We start from the raw sequence: 23,313 nt of genomic DNA on the forward strand, positions 1-23,313 counted from the left end.
CACGGGGCAGTGAGCACAGGGGGTGATGGGTGAGCGGGACTCGGTGCGAGTTAGGACACGGGGCAGTGAGCACAGGGGGTGATGGGTGAGCGGGACTGGGTGCGAGTTAGGACACGGGGCAGTGAGCACAGGGGGTGATGGGTGAGTGGGACTCGGAGCGAGTTAGGACACGGGGGCAGTGAGCACAGGGGGTGATGGGTGAGTGGGACTGGGTGCGAGTTAGGACACGGGGCAGCCGAGTTTTGGATCACTTCAAGTTTCTATTGGGTGGAATGTAGAAAGAAATTTGAGAGAGGGGGAAGGGGAGAGGATGGGGAGAGTGAGGGGAGAGGGAAATGAGTGAGAGATGGGGAAAGCAAGAATAAGATGTAGAATGGGTCAGGGAGAGAGAGTGTAAAGGACACAAGGAGGAGAGGGGAGCCTGTTGTTTCAGGAACAGTCTTGGAGCTGTTTAATATTTATTATTAGGCCCCAGGGAGATTTGAACCCACGACCTCTGGTTTACAAGACCAATTCTCTAACCCCTGAGCTATGGAGCCACCTGCTCTGGGAAAGACAGGGGAAGGAGCAGGAAAGAGAGGGGAAGGGAAAAGAGAGAGTGGAAGGAGTGAGAGAGAGGGAATAGAGACAGCGAGAAAGAGAGGAAAAGAGAGGGAGGGGATGGAGAGAGAGAGAGTGGAAGGAGGGAAAGAGAGGGCTAGGGGTGGGAGAGAGAAAGGGGTGAAGGGGAGAGAGAGGAAGGAAGAGGAAAGAGATGTTAAGGGGAGAGAGGGGGAAGGAATGAGAGAGATTGGAGGAAATGGGTAGAGGAGAGAGAGGGAAACGGGAGAGTGCGGAAGGGGAGAGAGAGGGGAATGAGTGATAAAGAGAAATGGGGAGAGCGGCAGAATGTGTAGTGATGGGGAATGTCGGGAGAGAGGGAGAATGAGAAAGGGGGCGAAAGGAGAATAGGAGAGCTTTGTGTTTCAGGGTCAGTCTCAGAGCTGGTCAATATTTATTATTAAATCCCTTGTTAATTGACAGTGAATTTAAATACTGAGTTAACTTTGAATAGGCCCCAGTGAGATTTAAACCCACAACCACTAGTTTACTGAACCAGTGCTTTAACCCCTGAACTATGGAGCCACTTGTTCCAGCGAAAACAGGGGAAGGATCAGGAAAGAGAGGGGAAGGGAAAAGGAGTGCGGAGGGAAGGGAAGGAGAGAGAGTGGGGAAGGAGTGAGAGAGTGGGAAGGGGAGACAGCGAGGAAGAGAGGGAGTTGGAGAAAGAGAGGGAGGGGATGGAGAGTGAGAGTGTGGAATGGGGGGAGAGAGAGGGGAAGGAGTGGGAGAGAGGGGGGGAGGGGAGAGAGATGTTTAGGGGAGAAAGGGGAAAGGAGTGAGAGAGAGGGGGAGGGCAGCGAGGGGGAGAACCTGAAAGGAAAGGGAAAAGAGAGAGACGTGAGTGTAACGGTGTGGTGGTGGTCCCGGGGGTCAGGTTCACCTCTGACCTACTTGAGCGGTTCGAATCGCCCCCACTCCCTTGGGTTCTAGACTCTGGATTTATTTGGGGGGGTGTGACAAAGTGCAAAGGTCAATGGTTTGGTGCAAAAGAACTTTGATTTTATTAAAGACAAGAAAATACAATGTCAAAACTTATAATCACTCTGATAAAGAACAATACATTACACATTCAAAGGAGGTGTACAGTAAAATGACACCTCCCACCTCCCCATACCTAATCCTAGCTAGGTTAGACTCCAGGGCAGGCAGGGACTATGCTTACCAATCCTTTCTGGTCAGTTAGCGGTAGTTCACGGTTTCGGGGTTCCTTGAATTGTGTAGGTTCTGCTTGCCGTACCCCGAACGTCGGAGAAGGCTTCTACCTACGCAATCTTCAGTTGGGTTGAGTCCACTGATGCGGTAAAGCACGTTTTGGATCTATGGGGTAAGTACCCGGTTTTCTTCGTTAGAAATAGGTTCAAAGTCTCTTTGGGTAATGTTTTCACCTGTTGGTAGTCAGGACTTAGATTGTAGACTGGAAACTTTCGATTCTTCGGTTTCTTCCAGTTGGAGTTTATTTGCAGTTTGGTCGATCGCGGTGGTTTTTTATTGATACCACGTTGGCTGTGGTCATTTGTTGCCGCGATGGTGATGTTCTTCCTTCAGGACTTCAGGACTTCGAGGCTGGAGAAGTTAGTTTACAACGGTCGCGTTGGTTTCTCTCCCTTCTTGATGACACAAGCGTGGTCTCGGTTGTTTGGCAAAGTATGTCACACCCTCTGTTAAAACAGGGGCCAGTTATACGGTTTGAGTGGTTCTAATCTTCACACCAAATCAGTCCAGGATTCTTTGATTGAATTTGGCGGGCTTGACTCTTCTTTGTAATATTTTGGCGGGCTCGTTCAAAGTTAATATGTTTTGTGTGGGTTGATGTTCGATAAACTGTTTCCTGATGGAAATATTAGTTTGGTAATCGCAATGTCCTTTTGTGCTTAGTTGTTCGCATACAGGCTGGATTGGGCCTCTTGGTGATGTATATGCTGAAATGGTTTTCCAGATTCAGGTTGATGGTTGGCTATCTCTGGGTTATTTGTTGTAATGTTAATGTCTCTTGTGGAGAAGGATTCTCGAATACCCATTTCTCCAGACAAGTTATGTTAGTCCCAACACCCAGACAGCCTCAATAATCAAGTTGTCTCCTGTCAGTTCTTTAGGCCCGCACACAGCCTTGAATATGTCTTTAAAAATTCCAAAATTCTATTCCAAGTTTGTAGTTTCTTCCATAAGCACTTTAGGGTTCCAAGCTTTCCGATCGATAGTCCCAAATTAAATATCCTTTTGAATGAGCCCAAACACTGTGAGGGGGTTCATCTGAATGTTGCATCCTTTCAAGGGGGAAGAGAGTGGGAGGAATGAGAGACAGGTGTCTCAATACTAAAATTAGGCTGCAGTGAGATTTGAACTCACGACCCCTGGTTGATAAGACCAGTGCTCTAACCCCTGAGCTATGGAGCCACCTACTCTGAGAAAGACACGGGAAGGAGCAGGAAAGAGAGGGGAAGGGAAAAGAGAGAGTGGAAGGAGGGAGAGAGAGGGGAAGGAGAGAGAGTGGGGAAGGAGAAAGAGAGGGATGGGAATGGGAGAGAGTGGGGAAGGAGTGAGAGAGATGGAAGGGGAGACTGGTCTTTGGCCAGGGACTCCCAGGTGTCGGTGGGGATGTTGCACTTTATCAGGGAGGCTTTGAGGGTGTCCCTTGTAACGTTTCCTCTGCCCACCTTTGGCTCGCTTGCCGTGAAGGAGTTCCGAGTAGAGCGCTTGCTTTGGGAGTCTCGTGTCGGGGCATGCGGACCGCCCAGCAGATAGCTCTTGGTCGGCTGGTGCGGACACGATGGGCCGAAATGGTCTCCTTCCCTGCTGTAAGTTTCTATGAGTCGATGATATATCGGTGTCTCTGAGACTGGATGTGGAAAAGGTGGGATACAGACTGGGGGTGGGAAGTGAAAGTACTGTGGGCAGATTGTAAAGTGCGGAGTGAGTGGTTCCTGTTGATGGTGTCGGCCTGTCGCTGATTGACGGTCAATTCAGTAACAGAAGCCAAAATTGAGTAGGGCCCAGTGAGATTTGAACCCACAACCCCTGGTTTACAAGACCAGTGCTCTAACCCCTGAGCTATGGAGCCACCTGCTCTGAGAAAGACACGGGAAGGAGCAGGAAAGAGAGGGGAAGGGAAAAGAGAGTGTGGAAGGAGGGAGAGAGAGGGGAAGGAGAGAGAGTGGGGAAGGAGAAAGAGAGGGATGGGAATGGGAGAGAGTGGGGAAGGAGTGAGAGAGTTGGAAGGGGAGACTGGTCTTTGGCCAGGGACTCCCAGGTGTCAGTGGGGATGTTGCACTTTATCAGGGAGGCTTTGAGGGTGTTCCTTGTAACGTTTCCTCTGCCCACCTTTGGCTCGCTTGCCGTGAAGGAGTTCCGAGTAGAGCGCTTGCTTTGGGAGTCTCGTGTCTGGGACATGCGGACTATGTGGCCCTGCCCAGCAGATAGCTCTTGGTCGGCTGGTGCAGACACGATGGGCCGAAATGGTCTCCTTCCCTGCTGTAAGTTTCGATGAGTCGATGATATATCGGTGTCTCTGAGCCTGGATGTGGAAAAGGTGGGATACAGACTGGGAGTGGGAAGTGAAAGTGCTGTGGGGAGATTGTAAAGTGCGGAGTGAGTGGTTCCTGTTGATGGTGTCGGCCTGTCATCGATTAACGGTCAATTCAGTAACAGAAGCCAAAATTGAGTAGGCCCCAGTGAGATTTGAACCCACGACCCCTGGTTTACAAGAGCAGTGCTCTAACCCCTGAGCTATGGAGCCACCTGTAACACCAGCTCCTGTTTACATCTTACTATTGTTAACAAGGAGGTGGGGCCCGAATAATCATTCTCGGTGATTCATCCCTGAACATTGACAGAATCTTACAGCACACAAGGAGGGCCATTCGGCCCATCGTGTCTGTGTCGGCTCTGTGAGAGAGATTAGTGCTTGGAAGTTGTAAAAGGAGGGAGAGAGGGGAATGAGTGGGAGAGGGAATGGGAGAGAGAGGGGGAAGGAGTCAGCCAGAGGGTAATGGGAGAGAGCGTAATGGGAGAGAGTGAGTGGGGGAGGGGAGCAAGATGGGAAGTCGAGAGAGGGAGGAGGCAGGTGAGAGAGAAAGGAAGGGGAGAGAGAGGGAGCAGGGGAGAATCTGAAAAGAAAGGCAAAAGAGGGAGAGAGAGGAGTGAGGGGAGGGAGCGGAAGGAGAGAGAGAGAGGGGAAGGGGAGAGAGAGAGGGAAAGGGGAGAGAGAGATGGAGAAAGTGAGATTGCGGGAAAGTGAGAGAGGAGTTAAAAAAAAAAATGTCCAACGGGTCGTGATCTGGAAAGCAGAGAGACAGGGAAAGGTGTGAGGGGAGCCTATAGTTCCAGGGTCAATCTCAGAGCTGTTTAATATTTATAATCAATGCCTTTGTGAATTGACGGTGAATTTAACTACTGAACTAATTTTGAGTAGGTTGCAGTGAGATTTGAACCCACGATACCTGGTTTACTAAATACTGTTTGAAGAATGAGGAGGGGGTCAGTGAAACACTCAGATTGTGTCTCATCCCCCAGACTCCTGCCTCCGTCTCTTCAATATTCACTTCTCAACATCGATATATCGGGTCTTTCACGAAGTAAAACATCCCAAGGCAACTCAGTCACACTCTGGCTCTGTCTCTCTTTCTCTCTGTCTTTCTCTCTTTCTTTCTGTCTCTCACCTTCTCACTTTGTCCCTCGAGCGGGGAGACTAGAGCGGGGGAAGGGGAGAGAGAGGGAAAAGGGGAGAGAGGGGGGTGATGGGAGAGATGGGGAGGGGAGAGTCTGAAGGGAATGGGGAGAGCGAGAGCTAGGGAATGAAAGGGAGGATGGAGGGGATGGACACTGGGGAGGGGAGGGAGAAGGAGTGGGTGGGGAGAGAGAGAGGAGGGGAGAAAATGAAAAGGGAGAGGGGAAGGAGTGAGCGAGAGGGGAATGGGAGAGAGAGGGGTAAGGCGAGAGCGAGAGACGGGAGGGGAAAGAGAGGGAAGGGGAGAGAGAGCGGGGGGAAGGTGAAAGTGATGTTAAGAGGAGTGATGGGGAAGGAGTGAGAGAGAGAGAGGAAGGAGTGAGAGAGCGAGGAAGGGGAGAGAGAAAGGGGAAGGGGAGAGAGGGAGAAGGGGAGAATCTGAAAGGAAAGGGAAAAGAGAGAGAGAGAGGAGGGAGGGGAGGAAAGGGAGCGGAGAAGGAGGAGGGAGAGGGAGAGTGGAAAGGCAGAGTCGGAGGGGGAGAGAGTGGGACGGGAAGAGGGTGAGGTGAGGGAGGGGAAAGGGGGAGAGGGGAACGAGTGAGAGACGGGGAAAGCGAGATAGCGGGAAAGTGAGAGAGGAATAAAAAGATGTGGAACGGGTCGTGATTGTTGTGTACACATGTAAACGTCACCAATATGTAAGACTTGCCACTAGGGGGCACACCTGTTGGAGACCCAATGGTCACCTGTACACCCTGGGACAAGCAGGTATATAAGGTGACTCACCATACTGCTTCCCCACCCTGGAGTCTGAATAAAGAGCACAAGGTCACCACAGTTTGAGCTTGCAATACAGTCCTGTGGATTTATTCTGAACATCACTCACTGGCGACGAGTAACGGATCACCAACCTTCACCCGGTAATGGCTGCCGTTGGTCTTGTTGAGGGATTTGTTGAGGGTGATGATTTGGGAAGCCTTCGTTGAGCGTCCCGACCGGTACTACGTCGCCAATGAACAGGACGAGGCTGAGAGAGGGCGATCAAGACCAGGGCGATTCTCCTCACCGTATGTGGGTCTCCGATATACGGCCTGCTCAAAAACCTGCTGGCACCGGTCAAACCAGAGGAGAAGACTTACACAGAGCTGTGTGTGCTGGTGTGGGAACGCCTCAAGCCGAAGGAGAGCACCTTAAAGGTCAGGTATCACTTTTACACCCACCGGCGCTCCCAGGGCCAGAAGATTCCTTGCGGGGCAGTACGGTTTTTGCGGGATCTTTGCGGGAAATGTTGCCGAACGGTTTCGTGCTCGGAATCGGTCACGAGGTCATCCTTCGCAAGCTGCTGTCTGCCGGATCCCGGGATAAACTGGTCCTTTTCGGAATGGGAGGCAGTGACTAGTGGGGTACCGCAGGGCTCAGTGCTGGGACCCCAGCTATTTACAATATACGTCAATGATTTAGATGCAGGAATTGAGTGTAATATCTCCAAGTTTGCAGATGACACTAAGCTGGGTGGCCAGTGTGAGCTGTGAGGAGGATGCTAAGAGGCTGCAGGGTGACTTGGACAGGTTAGGTGAGTGGGCAAATACATGGCAGATGCAGAATAATGTGGATAAATGTGAGGTTATCCACTTTGGGGGCAAAAACAGGAAGGCAGAATATTATCTGAATGGTGACAGATTAGGAAAAGGGGAGGTGCAATGAGACCTGGGTGTCATGGTTCATCAGTCATTGAAAGTTGGCACGCAGGTACAGCAGGCGGTGAAGAAGGCAAATGGTATGTTGGCCTTCATTTAGAGGGGATTTGAGTATAGGAGCAGGGAGGTCTTACTGCAGTTGTAAGGGCCTTGGTGAGGCCTCACCTGGAATATTGTGTTCAGTTTTGGTCTCCTAATCTGAGGAAGGACATTCTTGCTATTGAGGGAGTGCAGCGAAGGTTCACCAGATTGATTCCCGGGATGGCTGGACTGATATATGAGGAGAGACTGGATAAACTGGGCCTTTATACACTGGTGTTTAGAAGGATGAGAGGGGATCTCATAGAAACGTATAAGATTCTGACGGGACGGGACAGGTTAGATGGAGGTAGTATTTTCCCGATGTTGGGGAAGTCCAGAACCAGGGGACACAATCTAAGGATAAGGGGTAAGCCATTTAGGACCGAGATGAGGAGAAACTTCTTCACTCAGAGAGTTGTTAACCTGTGGAATTCCCTGCCGCAGAGAGTTGTTGAGGCCAGTTCATTGGATATATTCAAGAGGGAGTTAGATGTGGCCCTTACGGCTAAAGGGATCAAGGGGTATGGAGAGAAAGCAGGAAAGGGGTACTGAGGGAATGATCAGCCATGATCTTATTGAATGGTGGTGCAGGCTCGAAGGGCCGAATGGCCTACTCCTGCACCTATTTTCTCTGTTTCTATGTTTCTCTCTGAGCAAGGCCATCACGACAGCCCAGGCCTTCATATCCACGAGCGATAACACGAAACAGATTCGAAGCTCACCGGCAAGTACTGTGCATAAAATAATGTATTCAGCAGGCAGAGCGGCACAGGACAGGGCCCACATGACCGCAGAGGCCAGACCTAGGCCTCGGGTGACTCAGAGTCCGCCGTGGGCCGTGAATGCGTATCCATTAGCATCATGTTGGCGCTGCTGGGGTCAGCCATCGAGCCCATCAATGTCGATTCAAGCCCTGTGTGTGCAAGGGCCGTGGAACAATGGGGCACCTCCAGCGAATGTGCAAACGGTCTGTGACTCACCACGTGGCAGAGTCAGGAGAGGACCATCGATCCAGCGAGGGTCACGCTGAACGAGCAGGAGAGGCAACTCAACCTGAGGCTGAAGGGGAAGTACATGGGGTACACACCTTCACCACCAAAAGCCCTCCGATAATGTGAAAAGTTGGACCTAACGGTACTCCAGTCTCCATGGAACTAGACACGGGGGCGGGTCAATCAATAATGAGCCAGAAGGCATTCGAGAGGCTGTGGGGGGGGGCGACAGAGCACAATGACCCAAGCTGATCCCGATTCAGGCAAAGCTGGGCACCTACACCAAGGAACTGAGACCAGTTATTGGTAGTGCGGGCATAAGGGTATCCCATGAGGGAGCGGTGCGCGATTTACCTCTGTGGATTGTTTCAGGTGATGGGCCAATGCTGCTTGGTAGAAGGTGGATGGGGAAGATTCGATGGAACTGGGAAGACCTCTGTGTACCTTCTCCGGCGAACAACCTCTCCCCTTGCTCAAAGGCTGAGCAAGCCCCCCACCTTCAGCTGAACCAGGCGTCGAAGTGCAGATCCATTTGCAGACCCCCGAGGCACAGGCCGCTCGTCGCGACCACCAGGAGGCGAAGACCAACCGAGCAGCGGTTACAGACGGGGGTACCCAGCACCCGAAGCCGACGACCTCTTGGCGGCGACGGAAGAGGCTCCAGGTCGACCAAGCGGAGCGGGGCTCCGGCCGAAACCATCCGAATGTGTCTTCCCGACGCCAGAGGCGGGAATCCCTGGGGAGGAAGATGGCGGCAGTCGAGAGAAGCGTCCAGACCACGGGTCGAGAGAAACGTCCAGACCACGGGATGTGGCCGCAACGGAACAGAGGCATGTGTTGGCCAGCGAGGAAGGCCACTGGGTTTGGGGTAAAGGTAAAGGGGGGGGCCGCTGAGAAGGCCAGGAACCCACTATGTTCCAATAAGTTGTTTGCACTGTGGAACCCATGTGAGCGTTCTTTCGTGGCCAATGGTGTACTATCATATGGGGTCGGGGGTACGTTAAAACAAGCCAAAGTAGCGGGCAAACAACAACCGGTCGTATATGTATCTGACAAAGTACATGTAGCAAGTGATGTGTTATCACATTACCGCCTGCTCACGGCGAACCGCCAGACGGGAGTGTTGCAGCTTATCCGTCGCAAAGACGTAATGCTCATCCCATCAGATTGCCCCCCCCCCCACTGTGGGGCAAACCCTGCAACGTGTTACAAAGAAAGGCAGGGAGGCTACACACAGTCGGTGGTGCGGGAACCTCCGTACTACGTCCCAGGATCCACGGGGGACCACACGGCCTCCCGCTACCACTGAAAGTCTCAGGGCCGTATCGGCCCATCCTGGGCTCTCCAGGCCTTAGGGTCAGCGACAATAGTCCGCAGCGGGCAGCCCAGATCACCAAGCCGAGCACCACACGTGTCGCGGTAGACTCCCTACAGACCCCGGCTGTCCCGGGTTGCTACGCAGTCACCGGACAGAATCGCTCAGGACCGAGCCTTCCGTCTGCTATCAGCAGAGAATGCACCACGATCGTACGGCCCCCCCTCCACGCCACATCAGAATAAGTGACGTGGACAATATTCAGGGCCCCCAGATGGGGCCGAGAGCACTGTGTGAGACAAAGAGGGGAATGGAGTGTGTGTGTGTGTGTGTGATGAAAATGGAGTGTTTGGTTGTGAAACCATGTACTGAGCAAACGCAGAAAGCGTTTGGACCAGACCAGACTGCAAACTATCGATAAGCAGGCCACCATTGTGAAAGGACCTGGCCACGTCTGTCCCATCACACCAGGCACTCGGCCGGGCAGCAACGTTCCGACCAACTCACCCAGGCCAGGAATTCAAATCAGGTGATCGACCCGGGGACACAGGGCGTCATATCGCCTCAACTTGCACATAACTGGTACATAAGCCTTTGGAGGGGGCGGGGGGGGAGTGATGTTATGTATGCACCTAAACCTCACCAATATGTCAGACTTGCCACTAGGGGCACACCTGTGGGAGGCCTAAGGGTCACTTGTGCACCCTGGGACAAGCAGGTACATAAGGTGATCCACCATGCTGCTTCCCCACTCTGGGGTCTCAATAAAGAGACCAAGGTCACAATAGTTTCAGCTTACGATACGGTCCCGTGGATTTATTCTGAACATAACAGTGATGGGGAGGGCAGAGAAAAGTGCTGTACCTGCATGCCAACTTTCAATGACTGATGTACCATGACACCCAGGTCTTGTTGCACCTCCCCTTTTCCTAATCTGCCGCCATTCAGATAATATTCGCCTTCATGTTTTTGCCACCAAAGTGGATAACCTCACATTTATCCACATTATGCTGCATCTGCCATGCATTTGCCCACTCACCTAACCTGTCCAAGTCACCCTACACACTTTTAGTGTCCTCCCCACAGCTCACACTGCCACCCAGTTGGACATATTACACTCAATTCCCTCATCCAAATCATTAATGTATATTGTAAATAGCTGGGGTCCCAGCACTGAGCCCTGCGACACTCCACTAGTCACTGCCTGCCATTCTGAAAACGACCCGTTTATCCCGATTCTTTGCTTCCTGTCTGCCAACCAGTTCTCTATCCACGTCAATGCATTACCTCCAATACCATGTGCTTTAATTTTGCACACTAATCTCTTGTGTGGAACCTTGTCAAAAGCCTTTTGAAAGTCCAAATACACCACATCCACTGGTTCTCCCTTGTCCACTCTACGAGTTACATCCTCAAAAAATTCTAGAAGATTTGTCTGGCATGATTTCCCTTTCATAAATCCATGCTGACTTGGATCGATCCTGTCACTGCTTTCCAAATGTGCTGCTTTTTGATGTTTAATAATTGATTCCATCATTTTCCCCACTACCGATGTCAGGCTAACCGCTCTATAATTACCCGCTTTCTCTCTCCCTCCTTTTTTAAACAGCGGCATAACATTAGTTACCCTCCAGTCCATAGGAACTGATCCAGAGTCGATAGACTGTTGGAAAATGATCACCAATGCATCCACTATTTTGAGAGCCACTTCCTTAAGTACTCTGGGATGCAGACTATCAGGCCCCGGGGATTTATCTGCCTTCAATCCCATCAATTTCCCGAACACAAGTTCCCACCTAATACGGATATCCTTCAGTTCCCCCTTCTCACTCGTCCCCTAGTACTTCCGGAAACTTATTTGTGTCTTCCTTCGTGAAGACAGAACCAAAGTATTTGTTTAACTGGTCCGCCATTTCTTTGTTCCCCATTATAAATTCACCTGAATCTGACTGCAAGGGATCTATGTTTGTCGTCACTAATCTTTTTAGAAGCTTTTGCAGTCAGTTTTTATGTTGCCTGCAAGCTTCCTCTCATACTCTATTTCCCCCCTCCTGGTTAAACCCTTTGTCCTCCTCTGCTGCATTACAAAATTCTCCCAGTCCTCAGGTTTGCTGCTTTTTCTGGCCAATTTATATGCCTCTTCCTTGGATTTAACACTATCCTTAATTTCCCTTGTGAGCCACATTCCCCATTTTATTTTTACTCCAGACAGGGATGTGCAATTGTTGGAGTTCATCCATGTGATCTTGAAATATTTGCCATTGTCAATCCAACATCAACCCTTTAAGGATCATTGGCCAGTCTATTCACATCTCACACCATCAAAGTTATCTTTCCTGAACTTCAAGGCCCTCCCTCATCTCTGAATTAATTCTGTCACTCTCCATCTTAATAAAGTATTTGACCCATATTTATAATTAAAGCCCTTGCTAATTTAAATACTGAACTAATTTTGAGTAGGCCCCAGTGAGATTTGAACCCACGACCCCTGGCCTACTAGACCCGTGCTCTAACCCCTGAGCTATGGAGCAACCTGCCCTGGGCTGTGGGTCATTTCCCAGTTAGTGCTGTGTGTCTGAAGAATGAGGAGGGGTCAGTGAAACGCTCAGATTGTGTCTCATCCCCCAGACTCCTGCCTCCGTCTCTTCAATATTCACTTCTCAACATCGATATATCGGGTCTTTCACGTAGTAAAACATCCCAAGGCAACTCAGTCACACTCTGTCCCAATCTCTCTGTCTCTCTGTCTCTCTCTCTCTCTGTCTCTCTATCACTTTCTCTCTGTCACTCACTGTCTCTCGAGCCGGAAGGGGTTAGAGAGGGGGAAGGGGAAAGTCAGAAGGGAAAGGAGAGAGAGAGAGGGAGGGGAGAGATTGAGGAGTGAGTGGAGAGAGAGGAGCGGAGAGTGGGAAGGGGAGAAAGTGGGGGAAAGGGACAGGGAGAGGGAAGGAGTGAGTGAGAGTGGGAAGGGGAGAGAGGGAGAGAGAGAGATGGAGTGAGCGCGGAGCGTGTCAGTAGTTGTTATTACATCGGTAGTCCACTAGGTGGGGCTCTATTAGAGGAAGAGAGAGGGAAGGGGAGAGTGAGGGGAAGGAGTGAGAGAGAGGGAAGGGGAGAGTAAGGGGAAGGAGTGAGAAAGAGGGAAGGGGAGAGTGAGGGGAAGGAGTGAGAGGCAGGGAAGGGGAGAGTGATGGGAAGGAGTGAGAGAGACGGGGAGAGTGAGGGGAAGGAGTGAGAGAGAGACGGGGAAGAGGAGAGACAGAGGGAACACCAACAATAATGTATATTTATATAGCGCCTTTAACGTCGTGAAACGTCCCAAGGTGCTCCACAGGAGGATTATGGGATAAAAATTTGACACCGAGCCACAAAAGTAGAAATTAGCGCAGGTGAAGAGGTCGGTTTTAAGGAGAGTCTTGAAGGAGGAAAGAGAGGTAGAGAGGCGGAGAGATTTAGGGAGGGAGTTCCAGAGCTTGGGGCCCAGGCAACAGAAGGCCCGGCCACCGATGGTGGAGCGATTATAATCAGGGATGGTCAGGAGGGCAGAATTAGAGGAGTGCAGACATCTCGGGGGGTTGTGGGGCTGGAGGAGATTACAGAGATAGGGAGGGGTGTAGGGGCTGGAGGAGATTACAGAGAAAGGGAGGGGTGTAGGGGCTGGAGGAGGTTACAGAGATAGGGAGGGGTGTAGGTGCTGGAGGAGGTTACAGAGATAGGGAGGGGTGTAGGGGCTGGTGGAGGTTACAGAGATAGGGAGGGGTGTAGGGGCTGGTGGAGGTTACAGAGATAGGGAGGGGTGTATGTGCTGGAGGCGGTTACAGAGATAGGGAGGGGTGTAGGGGCTGGAGGAGGTTACAGAGATAGGGAGGGGTGTAGGGGCTGGAGGAGGTTACAGAGATAGGGAGGGGTGTAGGGGCTGGAGGAGGTTACAGAGATAGGGAGGGGTGTAGGTGCTGGAGGAGGTTCCAGAGATAGGGAGGGGTGTAGGGGCTGGAGGAGGTTCCAGAGATAGGGAGGGGTGCAGGGGCTGGAGGAGGTTACAGAGAAAGGGAGGGGTGTAGTGGCTGGAGGAGGTTACAGAGATAGGGAGGGGTGTACGTGTTGGAGGAGGATATAGAGATAGGGAGGGGTGTAGTGCTGGAGGAAGTTACAGAGATAGGGAGGCGCGAGCGTCATGGAGGGATTTGTAAACAAGGATGAGAATTTTGAAATCGAGGCGTTGCTTAACCGGGAGCCAATGTAGGGCAGAGAGCACAGGGGGTGATGGGTGAGTGGGACTGGGTGTGAGTTAGGACACGGGGCAGCGAGCACAGGGGGTGATGTGTGAGTGGGGCTCGGTGCGAGTTAGGACACGGGGTCAGTGAGCACAGCGGGTGATGGGTGAGCGGGACTCGGTGCGAGTTAGGACACTGGGGCAGTGAGCACAGGGGGTGATGGGTGAGTGGGGCTCGGTGCGAGTTAGGACACTGGGGCAGTGAGCACAGGGGGTGATGGGTGAGTGAGATTCGGTGCGAGTTAGGACACGGGGCAGTGAGCACAGGGGATGATGGGTGAGTGGGGCTCGGTGCGAGTTAGGACACTGGGGCAGTGAGCACAGGGGGTGATGGGTGAGTGGGGCTCGGTGCGAGTTAGGACACTGGGGCAGTGAGCACAGGGGGTGATGGGTGAGCGGGACTCGGTTCGAGTTAGGACACGGGGTCAGCCGAGTTTTGGATCACCTCTAGTTTATATTGGGGTAGAATGTGGGAAGAATTGAGAGACAGGGGGAAGGGGAATGAGAGGTGGGGAGCGGAAGGGGGAGAGAGAGAGACAGGAAAGGATAGAGCGTGTGTGTGGCAAGGGAGGGGGGAGACGGGCAAAGCGAGATCGCGGGAAAGGGGGTAAAAGATGCAGAATGGGGGTCGGCAGAGAGAGATTTGGATGGAGAGAAAGTGTAACAGAGACTACAGCCTGTTGTTCCAGGGTCGGTATCAGAGCAGTTTAATATTTATAATTAAAGCCCTTGTTAATTGACGGTGAATTTAAATATTGAGCTAATTTTGAGTATGCCCCAGTGAGATTTGAACCCACGGCCCTGATTTACTAGACCAGAGCTCTAACCCCTGAGCTATGGAACCACCTGCTTTGGGAAACGCAGGGTAAGGAGCAGGAAAGAGAGGGGAAGGGAAAAGAGAGAGTGGAAGGAGTGAGAGAGAGGGGGAAGGGGAAATAGAGGGAGAGGGAAGGGTGGCGATGGAGTGAGTGAGAGAGGATAATGGATGAGAGCAGAAGGGGAGAGTAAGTGATGGAAGGGGAGAGAGGGGAAGGGCAGAGGGGGGAAGGGGAGAGAGATGGGAAGGCAAGAGAGGGAGGAGGCAAGGGAGAGAGAAAGGAAAGGGAGAGAGAGGGAGAACGGGAGACTCTGAAAAGAAAGGGAAAAGAGAGCGAGAGAGGAAGGAGGGGAGGGAGGGAAGTGGAGAGTGAAAAGGCGAGGGGAAGGGGAGAGAGGGTGGAGAGACTGGGTTGGCGAAAGAGACAGAGTGAGCGGAGAGAGGGGGTGAGAGAGTGGATAGCGGAGAGAGAGGGTGAGGCGAGGGAGGGGGAAAGGGGGAGAGGGGAATGAGTGAGAGACGGGAAAGCGATAAAAAGGTGTAGAACGGGTCGTCATGAGGAAGGGAGAGAGAGAGTGTCAGAGACACAAGAAGGAGGAGAGAGGGGGGACCCTGTTGTTGCAGGGACAGTCTTGGAGCTGTTTGATATTTATAATTAAAGCCCTTGTTAATTGACAGTGAATTTAAATGCTGAGCTAATTTTGAGCAGGCCCCAGTGAGATTTGAACCCACGACCCCTGGTTTATTAGACCAGTGCTCTAACCCCTGAGCTATGGAGCAACCCGCACTGGGAAATACAGGGGAAGGAGCAGGAAAGTGAGGGGAAGGGAAAAGAGAGAGTGGAAGGAGTGAGAGAGAGGGGGAAGGGGAGAGAGATTGGAAAGAGAGAGAGGGAGGAGGCAGGGGAGACGCCTGCCTCCGTCTTTTCAATATTCGCCTCTCAACATCGATATATCGGGTCTTTCACGTAGTAAAACATCCCAAGGCAACTCAGTCACACTCTGCCCCAATCTCTCTGTCTCTCTGTCTCTTTCTCTCTCTCCCTCTGTCTCTCTCTCTCTCTGTCTCTCTATCACTTTCTCTCTGTCGCTCACTGTCTCTCGAGCCGGAAGGGGTCAGAGAGGGGGAAGGGGAAAGTCAGAAGGGAAGGGAGAGAGAGAGAGAGAGAGAGGGAGGAGAGAGATTGAGGAGTGAGTGGAGAGAGAGGAGCGGAGAGTGGGAAGGGGAGAAAGCGGGCGAAAGGGACAGCGTAAGGGAAGGAGTGAGTGAGAGGGGGACGGGGAGAGAGGGAGAGAGATCGATGGAGAGAGAGAGGAGCGTGTCAGTAGTTGTTATTACATCGATAGTCCACTAGGTGGGGCTCTATTAGAGGAAGAGAGAGGGAAGGGGAGAGTGAGGGGAAGGAGTGAGAGAGAGGGAAGGGGAGAGTAAGGGGAAGGAGTGAGAGAGAGATGGAGAAGAGGAGAGTGAGGGGAAGGAGTGAGAGAGAGGGAAGGAGAGAGTGAGGGGAAGGAGTGAGAGAGAGGGAAGGGGAGAGTGAGGGGAAGGATTGAGAGAGAGGGAAGGGGTGAGTGAGGGGAAGGATTGAGAGAGAGGGAAGGGGAGAGTGAGGGGAAGGAGTGAGAGAGAGGGAAGGGGAGAGTGAGGGGATGGAGTGAGAGAGAGAGAAGGGGAGAGTGTGGGGAAGGAGTGAGAGAGACGGGGAAGAGGAGAGACAGAGGGAACACCAACAATAATGTATATTTATATAGCGCCTTTAACGTAGTGAAACGTCCCAAGGTGCTCCACACCGAGCCACAAAAATAAATATTAGCGCAGGTGAAGAGGTCGGTTTTAAGGAGAGTTTTGAAGGAGGAAAGAGAGATAGAGAGGCGGAGAGGTTTCGGGAGGGAGTTCCAGAGCTTGGGGCCAAGGCAACAGAAGGCCCGGCCACCGATGGTGGAGCGATTATAATCAGGGATGGTCAGGAGGGCAGAATTAGAGGAGTGCAGACATCTCGGGGGGTTGTGGGGCTGGAGGGGGTTACAGAGATAGGGAGGGGTGTAGGGGCTGGAGGAGGTTACAGAGATAGGGAGGGGTGCAGCGGCTGGAGGAGGTTACAGAGATAGGGAGGTGTGTGGGAAGTTACAGAGATAGGGAGGGTTGTGGGGCTGGAGGAGGTTACAGAGATAGGGAGGGGTGTAGGGGCTGGAGGAGGTGACAGAGATAGGGAGGGGTGTAGGGGCTGGAGGAGGTTACAGAGATAGGGAGGGGTGTAGGTGCTGGAGGAGGTTACAGAGATAGGGAGGGGTGTAGGGGCTGGAGGAGGTTACAGAGATAGGGAGGGGTGTAGGTGCTGGAGGAGGTTACAGAGATAGGGAGGGGTGTAGTGGCTGGAGGAGGTTACAGAGATAGGGAGGGGTGTAGGTGTTGGAGGAGGTTATAGAGATAGGGAGGGGTGTAGACGCTGGAGGAGGTAAGAGAGATAGGGAGGGGTGTAGTGCTGGAGGAAGTTACAGAGATAGGGAGGGGTGTAGGTGTTGGAGGAGGTTATAGAGATAGGGAGGGGTGTAGGGGCTGGAGGAGGTAACAGAGATAGGGAGGGGTGTAGTGCTGGAGGAAGTTACAGAGATAGGGAGGGGTGTAGGTGCTGGAGGAGGTTATAGAGATAGGGAGGGGTGTAGACGCTGGAAGTAGTTACAGAGATAGGGAGGGGCGAGCGTCATGGAGGGATTTGTAAACAAGGATGAGAATTTTGAAATCGAGTCGTTGCTTAACCAGGAGCCAATGTAGGGCAGAGAGCACAGGGGGTGATGGGTGAGTGGGACTGGGTGCGAGTTAGGACACGGGGCCAGTGAGCACAGGGGGTGATGGGTGAGCGGGACTCGGTGTGAGTTAGGACACCGGGGCAGAGAGCACAGGGGGTGATGGGTGAGCGGGACTCGGTGCGAGTTAGGACACGGGGGCAGTGAGCACAGGGGGTGATGGGTGAGCGGGACTCGGTGCGAGTTAGGACACGGGGTCAGCGAGCATAGGGGGTGATGGGTGAGTGGGACTGGGTGCGAGTTAGGACACGGGGGCAGTGAGCACAGGGGGTGATGGGTGAGCGGGACTGGGTGCGAGTTAGGACACGGGGCAGCGAGCACAGGGGATGATGGGTGAGCGGGACTCGGTGCGAGTTTGGACACGGGGGCAGTGAGCACAGGGGGTGATGGGTGAGTGGGACTCGGTGCGAGTTAGGACACGGGGCAGTGAGCACAGGGGGTGATGGGTGAGTGGGACTGGGTGTGAGTTAGGACACGCGGTCAGTGAGCACAGGGGGTGATGGGTGAGCGGGAGTGGGTGTGAGTTAGGACCCGGGGCAGTGAGCACAGAGGGTGATGGGTGAGTGGGACTCGGTGCGAGTTAGGACACGGGGCAGTGAGCACAGTGGGTGATGGGTGAGTGGGACTGGGTGCGAGTTAGGACACGGGGTCAGCCGAGTTTTGGATCACCTCTCGTTTATATTGGGGTAGAATGTGGGAAGAATTGAGAGACAGGGGGAAGGGGAGTGAGAGGTGGGGAGCGGAAGGGGGAGAGAGAGAGACAGGAAAGGATAGAGAGTGGGTGTGGCAAGGGAGGGGGGAGACGGGCAAAGCGAGATAGCGGGAAAGGGGGTAAAAGATGCAGAATGGGGGTCGGCAGAGAGAGATTTGGATGGAGAGAAAGTGTAATAGAGACGACAACCTGTTGTTCCAGGGTCGGTATCAGAGCAGTTTAATATTTATAATTAAAGCCCTTGTTAATTGACGGTGAATTTAAATATTGAGCTAATTTTGAGTATGCCCCAGTGAGATTTGAACCCACGACCCTGATTTACTAGACCAGTGCTCTAACCCCTGAGCTATGGAACCACCTGCTTTGGGAAACGCAGGGGAAGGAGCAGGAAAGAGAGGGGAAGGGAAAAGAGAGAGTGGAAGGAGTGAGAGAGAGGGGGAAGGGGAAATAGAGGGAGAGGGGAGGGTGGCGATGGAGTGAGTGAGAGAGGATAATGGATGAGAGCGGAAGGGGAGAGTAAGTGATGGAAGGGGAGAGAGGGGAAGTGGAGAGGGGGGAAGGGGAGAGAGATGGGAAGGCAAGAGAGGGAGGAGGCAAGCGAGAGAGAAAGGAAGGGGAGAGAGAGGGAGAACGGGAGACTCTGAAAAGAAAGGGAAAAGAGAGCGAGAGAGGAAGGAGGGGAGGGAGGGAAGTGGAGAGTGAAAAGGTGAGGGGAAGGGGAGAGAGGGTGGAGAGACTGGGTTGGTGAAAGAGACAGAGTGAGCGGAGAGAGGGGGTGAGAGAGTGGATAGCGGAGAGAGAGGGTGAGGCGAGGGAGGGGGAAAGGGGGAGAAGGGAATGAGTGAGAGACGGGAAAGCGATAAAAAGGTGTAGAACGGGTCATGATGGGGAAGGGAGAGAGAGTGTCAGAGAGGAGGGGACCCTGTTGTTCCAGGGACAGTCTCAGAGCTGTTTAATATTGATAATTAAAGCCCTTGTTAATTGACAGTGAATTTAAATACTGAGCTAATTTTGAGTAGGCCCCAGTGAGATTTGAACTCACGACCCCTGGTTTACGAGACCAGTGCTCTAACCCCTGAGCTATGGAGCCACCTGCCCTGGGAAATACAGGGGAAGGAGCAGGAAAGTGAGGGGAAGGGAAAAGAGAGAATGGAAGGAGTGAGAGAGAGGGGGAAGGGGAGAGAGATCGGAAAGAGAGAGAGGGAGGAGGCAGGGGAGACGCCTGCCTCCGTCTTTTCAATATTCGCCTCTCAACATCGATATATCGGGTCTTTCACGTAGTAAAACATCCCAAGGCAACTCAGTCACACTCTGCCCCAATCTCTCTGTCTCTCAATCTCTTTCTCTCTCTCCCTCTGTCTCTCTCTCTCTCTGTCTCTCTATCACTTTCTCTCTGTCGCTCACTGTCTCTCGAGCCGGAAGGGGTTAGAGAGGGGGAAGGGGAAAGTCAGAAGGGAAGGGAGAGAGAGAGAGAGAGAGAGAGGAGGAGAGAGATTGAGGATTGAGTGGAGAGAGAGGAGCGGAGAGTGGGAAGGGGAGAAAGCGGGGGAAAGGGACAGCGTGAGGGAAGGAGTGAGTTTGAGGGGGACGGGGAGAGAGAGAGAGAGAGAGATGGAGAGAGAGAGGAGCGTGTCAGTAGTTGTTATTACATCGATAGTCCACTAGGTGGGGCTCTATTAGAGGAAGAGAGAGGGAAGGGGAGAGTGAAGGGAAGGAGTGAGAGTGAGGGAAGGGGAGAGTGAGGGGAAGGAGTGAGAGAGAGATGGAGAAGAGGAGAGTGAGGGGAAGGAGTGAGAGAGAGGGAAGGGGAGAGTGAGGGGAAGGAGTGAGAGAGAGGGAAGGGGAGAGTGAGGGGAAGGATTGAGAGAGAGGGAAGGGGTGAGTGAGGGGAAGGAGTGAGAGAGAGGGAAGGGGAGAGTGAGGGGAAGGAGTGAGAGAGAGGGAAGGGGAGAGTGAGGGGAAGTATTGAGAGAGAGAGAAGGGGAGAGTGTGGGGAAGGAGTGAGAGAGAGGGAAGGGGAGAGTGAGGTGAAGGAGTGAGAGAGAGGGAAAGGGAGAGTGAGGGGAAGGAGTGAGAGAGAGGGAAAGGGAGAGTGAGGGGAAGGAGTGAGAGAGAGGGAAAGGGAGAGTGAGGGGAAGGAGTGAGAGAGAGACGGGGAAGAGGAGAGTGAGGTGAAGGAGTGAGAGAGAGGGAAGGGGAGAGTGAGGGGAAGGAGTGAGAGAGAGGGAAAGGGAGAGTGAGGGGAAGGAGTGAGAAAGAGACGGGGAAGAGGAGAGTGAGGTGAAGGAGTGAGAGTGAGGGAAGGGGAGAGTGAGGGGCAGGAGTGAGAGAGAGGGAAAGGGAGAGTGAGGGGAAGGAGTGAGAGAGAGACGGGGAAGAGGAGAGACAGAGGGAACACCAACAATAATGTATATTTATATAGCGCCTTTAACGTAGTGAAACGTCCCAAGGTGCTCCACAGGAGGATTATGGGATAAAAATTTGACACCGAGCCACAAAAATAGAAATTGGCGCAGGTGAAGAGGTCGGTTATTAGGAGCGTCTTGAAGGAGGAAAGAGAGGTAGAGAGGCGGAGAGGTTTAGGGAGGGAGTTCCAGAGCTTGGGGCCCAGGCAACAGAAGGCATGGCCCCCGATGGTGGAGCGATTATAATCAGGGATGGTCAGAGGGAAGAATTAGAGGAGTGCAGACATCTCGGGGGGTTGTGGGGCTGGAGGAGGTTACAGAGATAGGGAGGGGTGTAGGGGCTGGAGGAGATTACAGAGAAAGGGAGGGGTGTAGGGGCTGGAGGAGGTTACAGAGATAGGGAGGGGTGTAGGTGGTGGAGGAGGTTACAGAGATAGGGAGGGGTGTAGGGGCTGGAGGAGTTTACAGAGATAGGGAGGGGTGTAGGGGCTGGAGGAGGTTACAGAGATAGGGAGGGGTGTAGGGGCTGGAGGAGGTTACAGAGATAGGGAGGGGTGTAGTGGCTGGAGGAGGTTGCAGAGATAGGGAGGGCTGTAGGTGTTGGAGGAGGTTATTGAGATAGGGAGGTGTGTAGACGCTGGAGGAGGTAACAGAGATAGGGAGGGGTGTAGTGTTGGAGGAAGTTATAGAGATAGGGAGGGGTGTAGACGCTGGCGGAGGTAACAGAGATAGGGAGGGGTGTAGTGCTGGAGGAGGTTACAGAGATAGGGAGGGGTGTAGGTGTTGGAGGAGGTTATTGAGATAGGGAGAGGTGCAGGGGTTGGAGGAGGTTATTGAGATAGGGAGGGGTGTAGACGCTGGAGGAGGTAACAGAGATAGGGAGGGGTGTAGTGCTGGAGGAAGTTACAGAGATAGGGAGGGATGGAGGTGTTGGAGGAGGTTATAGAGATAGGGAGGGGTGTAGACGCTGGAGGAGGTAACAGAGATAGGGAGGGGTGTAGTGCTGGAGGAAGTTACAGAGATAGGGAGGGATGTAGGTGTTGGAGGAGGTTATAGAGATAGGGAGGGGTGTAGACGCTGGAGGAGGTAACAGAGATAGGGAGGGGTGTAGTGCTGGAGGAAGTTACAGAGATAGGGAGGGGCGAGCGTCATGGAGGGATTTGTAAACAAGGATGAGAATTTTGAAATCGAGGCGTTGCTTAACCGGGAGCCAATGTAGGGCAGAGAGCACAGGGGGAGATGGGTGAGTGGGACTCGGTGCGAGTTAGGACACGTGGGCAGTGAGCACAGGGGGTGATGGGTGAGTGGGACTCGGTGCGAGTTAGGACACGTGGGCAGTGAGCACAGGGGGTGATGGGTGAGTGGGACTGGGTGCGAGTTAGGACACGGGGCAGCGAGCACAGGGGGTGATGGGTGAGCGGGACTCGGTGCAAGTTAGGACACGTGGGCAGTGAGCACAGGGGGTGATGGGTGAGCGGGACTCGGTGCGAGTTAGGACACGGGGTCTGTCATATTTTGGATCACCTCTAGTTTATATTGGGTAGAATGTGGGAAGAATTGAGATACAGGGGGAAGGGGAGTGAGAGGTGGGGAGCGGAAGGGGGAGAGAGAGAGACAGGAAAGGATAGAGAGTGGGTGTGGCAAGGGAGGGGGGAGACGGGCAAAGCGAGATCGCGGGAAAGGGGGTAAAAGATGCAGAATGGGGGTTGGCAGAGAGAGATTTGGATGGAGAGAAAGTGTAATAGAGACGACAACCTGTTGTTCCAGGGTCGGTATCAGAGCAGTTTAATATTTATAATTAAAGCCCTTGTTAATTGACGGTGAATTTAAATATTGAGCTAATTTTGAGTAAGCCCCAGTGAGATTTGAACCCACGACCCTGATTTATTAGACCAGAGCTCTAACCCCTGAGCTATGGAACCACCTGTTTTGGGAAACGCAGGGTAAGGAGCAGGAAAGAGAGGGGAAGGGAAAAGAGAGAGTGGAAGGAGTGAGAGAGAGGGGGAAGGGGAAATAGAGGGAGAGGGAAGGGTGGCGATGGAGTGAGTGAGAGAGGATAATGGATGAGAGCGGAAGGCAGAGTAAGTGATGGAAGGGGAGAGGGGGGAAGGGGAGAGAGATGGGAAGGCAAGAGAGGGAGGAGGCAAGCGAGAGAGAAAGGAAGGGGAGAGAGAGGGAGAACGGGAGACTCTGAAAAGAAAGGGAAAAGAGAGCGAGAGAGGAAGGAGGGGAGGGAGGGAAGTGGAGAGTGAAAAGGTGAGGGGAAGGGGAGAGAGGGTGGAGAGACTGGGTTGGCGAAAGAGACAGAGTGAGCGGAAAGAGGGGGTGAGAGAGTGGATAGCGGAGAGAGAGGGTGAGGCGAGGGAGGGGGAAAGGGGGAGAAGGGAATGAGTGAGAGACGGGAAAGCGATAAAAAGGTGCAGAACGGGTCGTGATGGGGAAGGGAGAGAGAGTGTCAGAGACACAAGAAGGAGGAGAGAGGAGGGGACCCTGTTGTTCCAGGGACAGTCTCAGAGCTGTTTAATATTTATAATTAAAGCCCTTGTTAATTGACAGTGAATTTAAACACTGAGCTAATTTTGAGTAGGCCCCAGTGAGATTTGAACTCACGACTCCTGGTTTACGAGACCAATGCTCTAACCCCTGAGCTATGGAGCCACCTGCACTGGGAAATACAGGGGAAGGAGCAGGAAAGAGAGGGGAAGGGAAAAGAGAGAGTGGAAGGAGTGAGAGAGAGGGAATAGAGACAGCGAGAAAGAGAGGAAAAGAAAGGGAGGGGATGGAGAGAGAGAGAGTGGAAGGAGGGAAAGAGAGGGCTAGGGGTGGGAGAGAGAAAGGGGCGAAGGGGAGAGAGAGGAAGGAAGAGGAAAGAGATGTTAAGGGGAGAGAGGGCGAAGGAATGAGAGAGATTGGAGGAAATGGGTAGAGGAGAGAGAGGGAAACGGGAGAGT

General features: G+C 52.9%; 8 non-coding genes across 8 annotated transcripts; all 8 read right to left on the bottom strand.

The window, feature by feature from the left end:
• Nucleotides 1-466: 466 nt before the first annotated feature.
• On the bottom strand, nt 467-539 carry trnat-ugu (transfer RNA threonine (anticodon UGU)). Its single transcript has one exon. It is a non-coding gene; the product is annotated as a tRNA-Thr (tRNA).
• A 2,385-nt stretch (nt 540-2,924) lies between these two features.
• Nucleotides 2,925-2,997, bottom strand: trnai-uau (transfer RNA isoleucine (anticodon UAU)). Its single transcript has one exon. It is a non-coding gene; the product is annotated as a tRNA-Ile (tRNA).
• Nucleotides 2,998-3,588: 591 nt separating this feature from the next.
• trnat-ugu (transfer RNA threonine (anticodon UGU)) lies at nt 3,589-3,661 on the bottom strand. Its single transcript has one exon. It is a non-coding gene; the product is annotated as a tRNA-Thr (tRNA).
• A 602-nt stretch (nt 3,662-4,263) lies between these two features.
• Nucleotides 4,264-4,336, bottom strand: trnat-ugu (transfer RNA threonine (anticodon UGU)). Its single transcript has one exon. It is a non-coding gene; the product is annotated as a tRNA-Thr (tRNA).
• Nucleotides 4,337-15,148: 10,812 nt separating this feature from the next.
• trnai-aau (transfer RNA isoleucine (anticodon AAU)) lies at nt 15,149-15,221 on the bottom strand. The gene has a single exon. It is a non-coding gene; the product is annotated as a tRNA-Ile (tRNA).
• A 3,753-nt stretch (nt 15,222-18,974) lies between these two features.
• trnat-cgu (transfer RNA threonine (anticodon CGU)) lies at nt 18,975-19,047 on the bottom strand. Its single transcript has one exon. It is a non-coding gene; the product is annotated as a tRNA-Thr (tRNA).
• Nucleotides 19,048-22,212: 3,165 nt separating this feature from the next.
• Nucleotides 22,213-22,284, bottom strand: trnai-aau (transfer RNA isoleucine (anticodon AAU)). The gene has a single exon. It is a non-coding gene; the product is annotated as a tRNA-Ile (tRNA).
• A 663-nt stretch (nt 22,285-22,947) lies between these two features.
• trnat-cgu (transfer RNA threonine (anticodon CGU)) lies at nt 22,948-23,020 on the bottom strand. Its single transcript has one exon. It is a non-coding gene; the product is annotated as a tRNA-Thr (tRNA).
• Nucleotides 23,021-23,313: the final 293 nt, after the last annotated feature.

The sequence above is a fragment of the Pristiophorus japonicus genome, unplaced genomic scaffold (genome assembly GCF_044704955.1).
Source record: "Pristiophorus japonicus isolate sPriJap1 unplaced genomic scaffold, sPriJap1.hap1 HAP1_SCAFFOLD_2455, whole genome shotgun sequence".
NCBI lineage: Eukaryota > Metazoa > Chordata > Chondrichthyes > Pristiophoridae > Pristiophorus > Pristiophorus japonicus.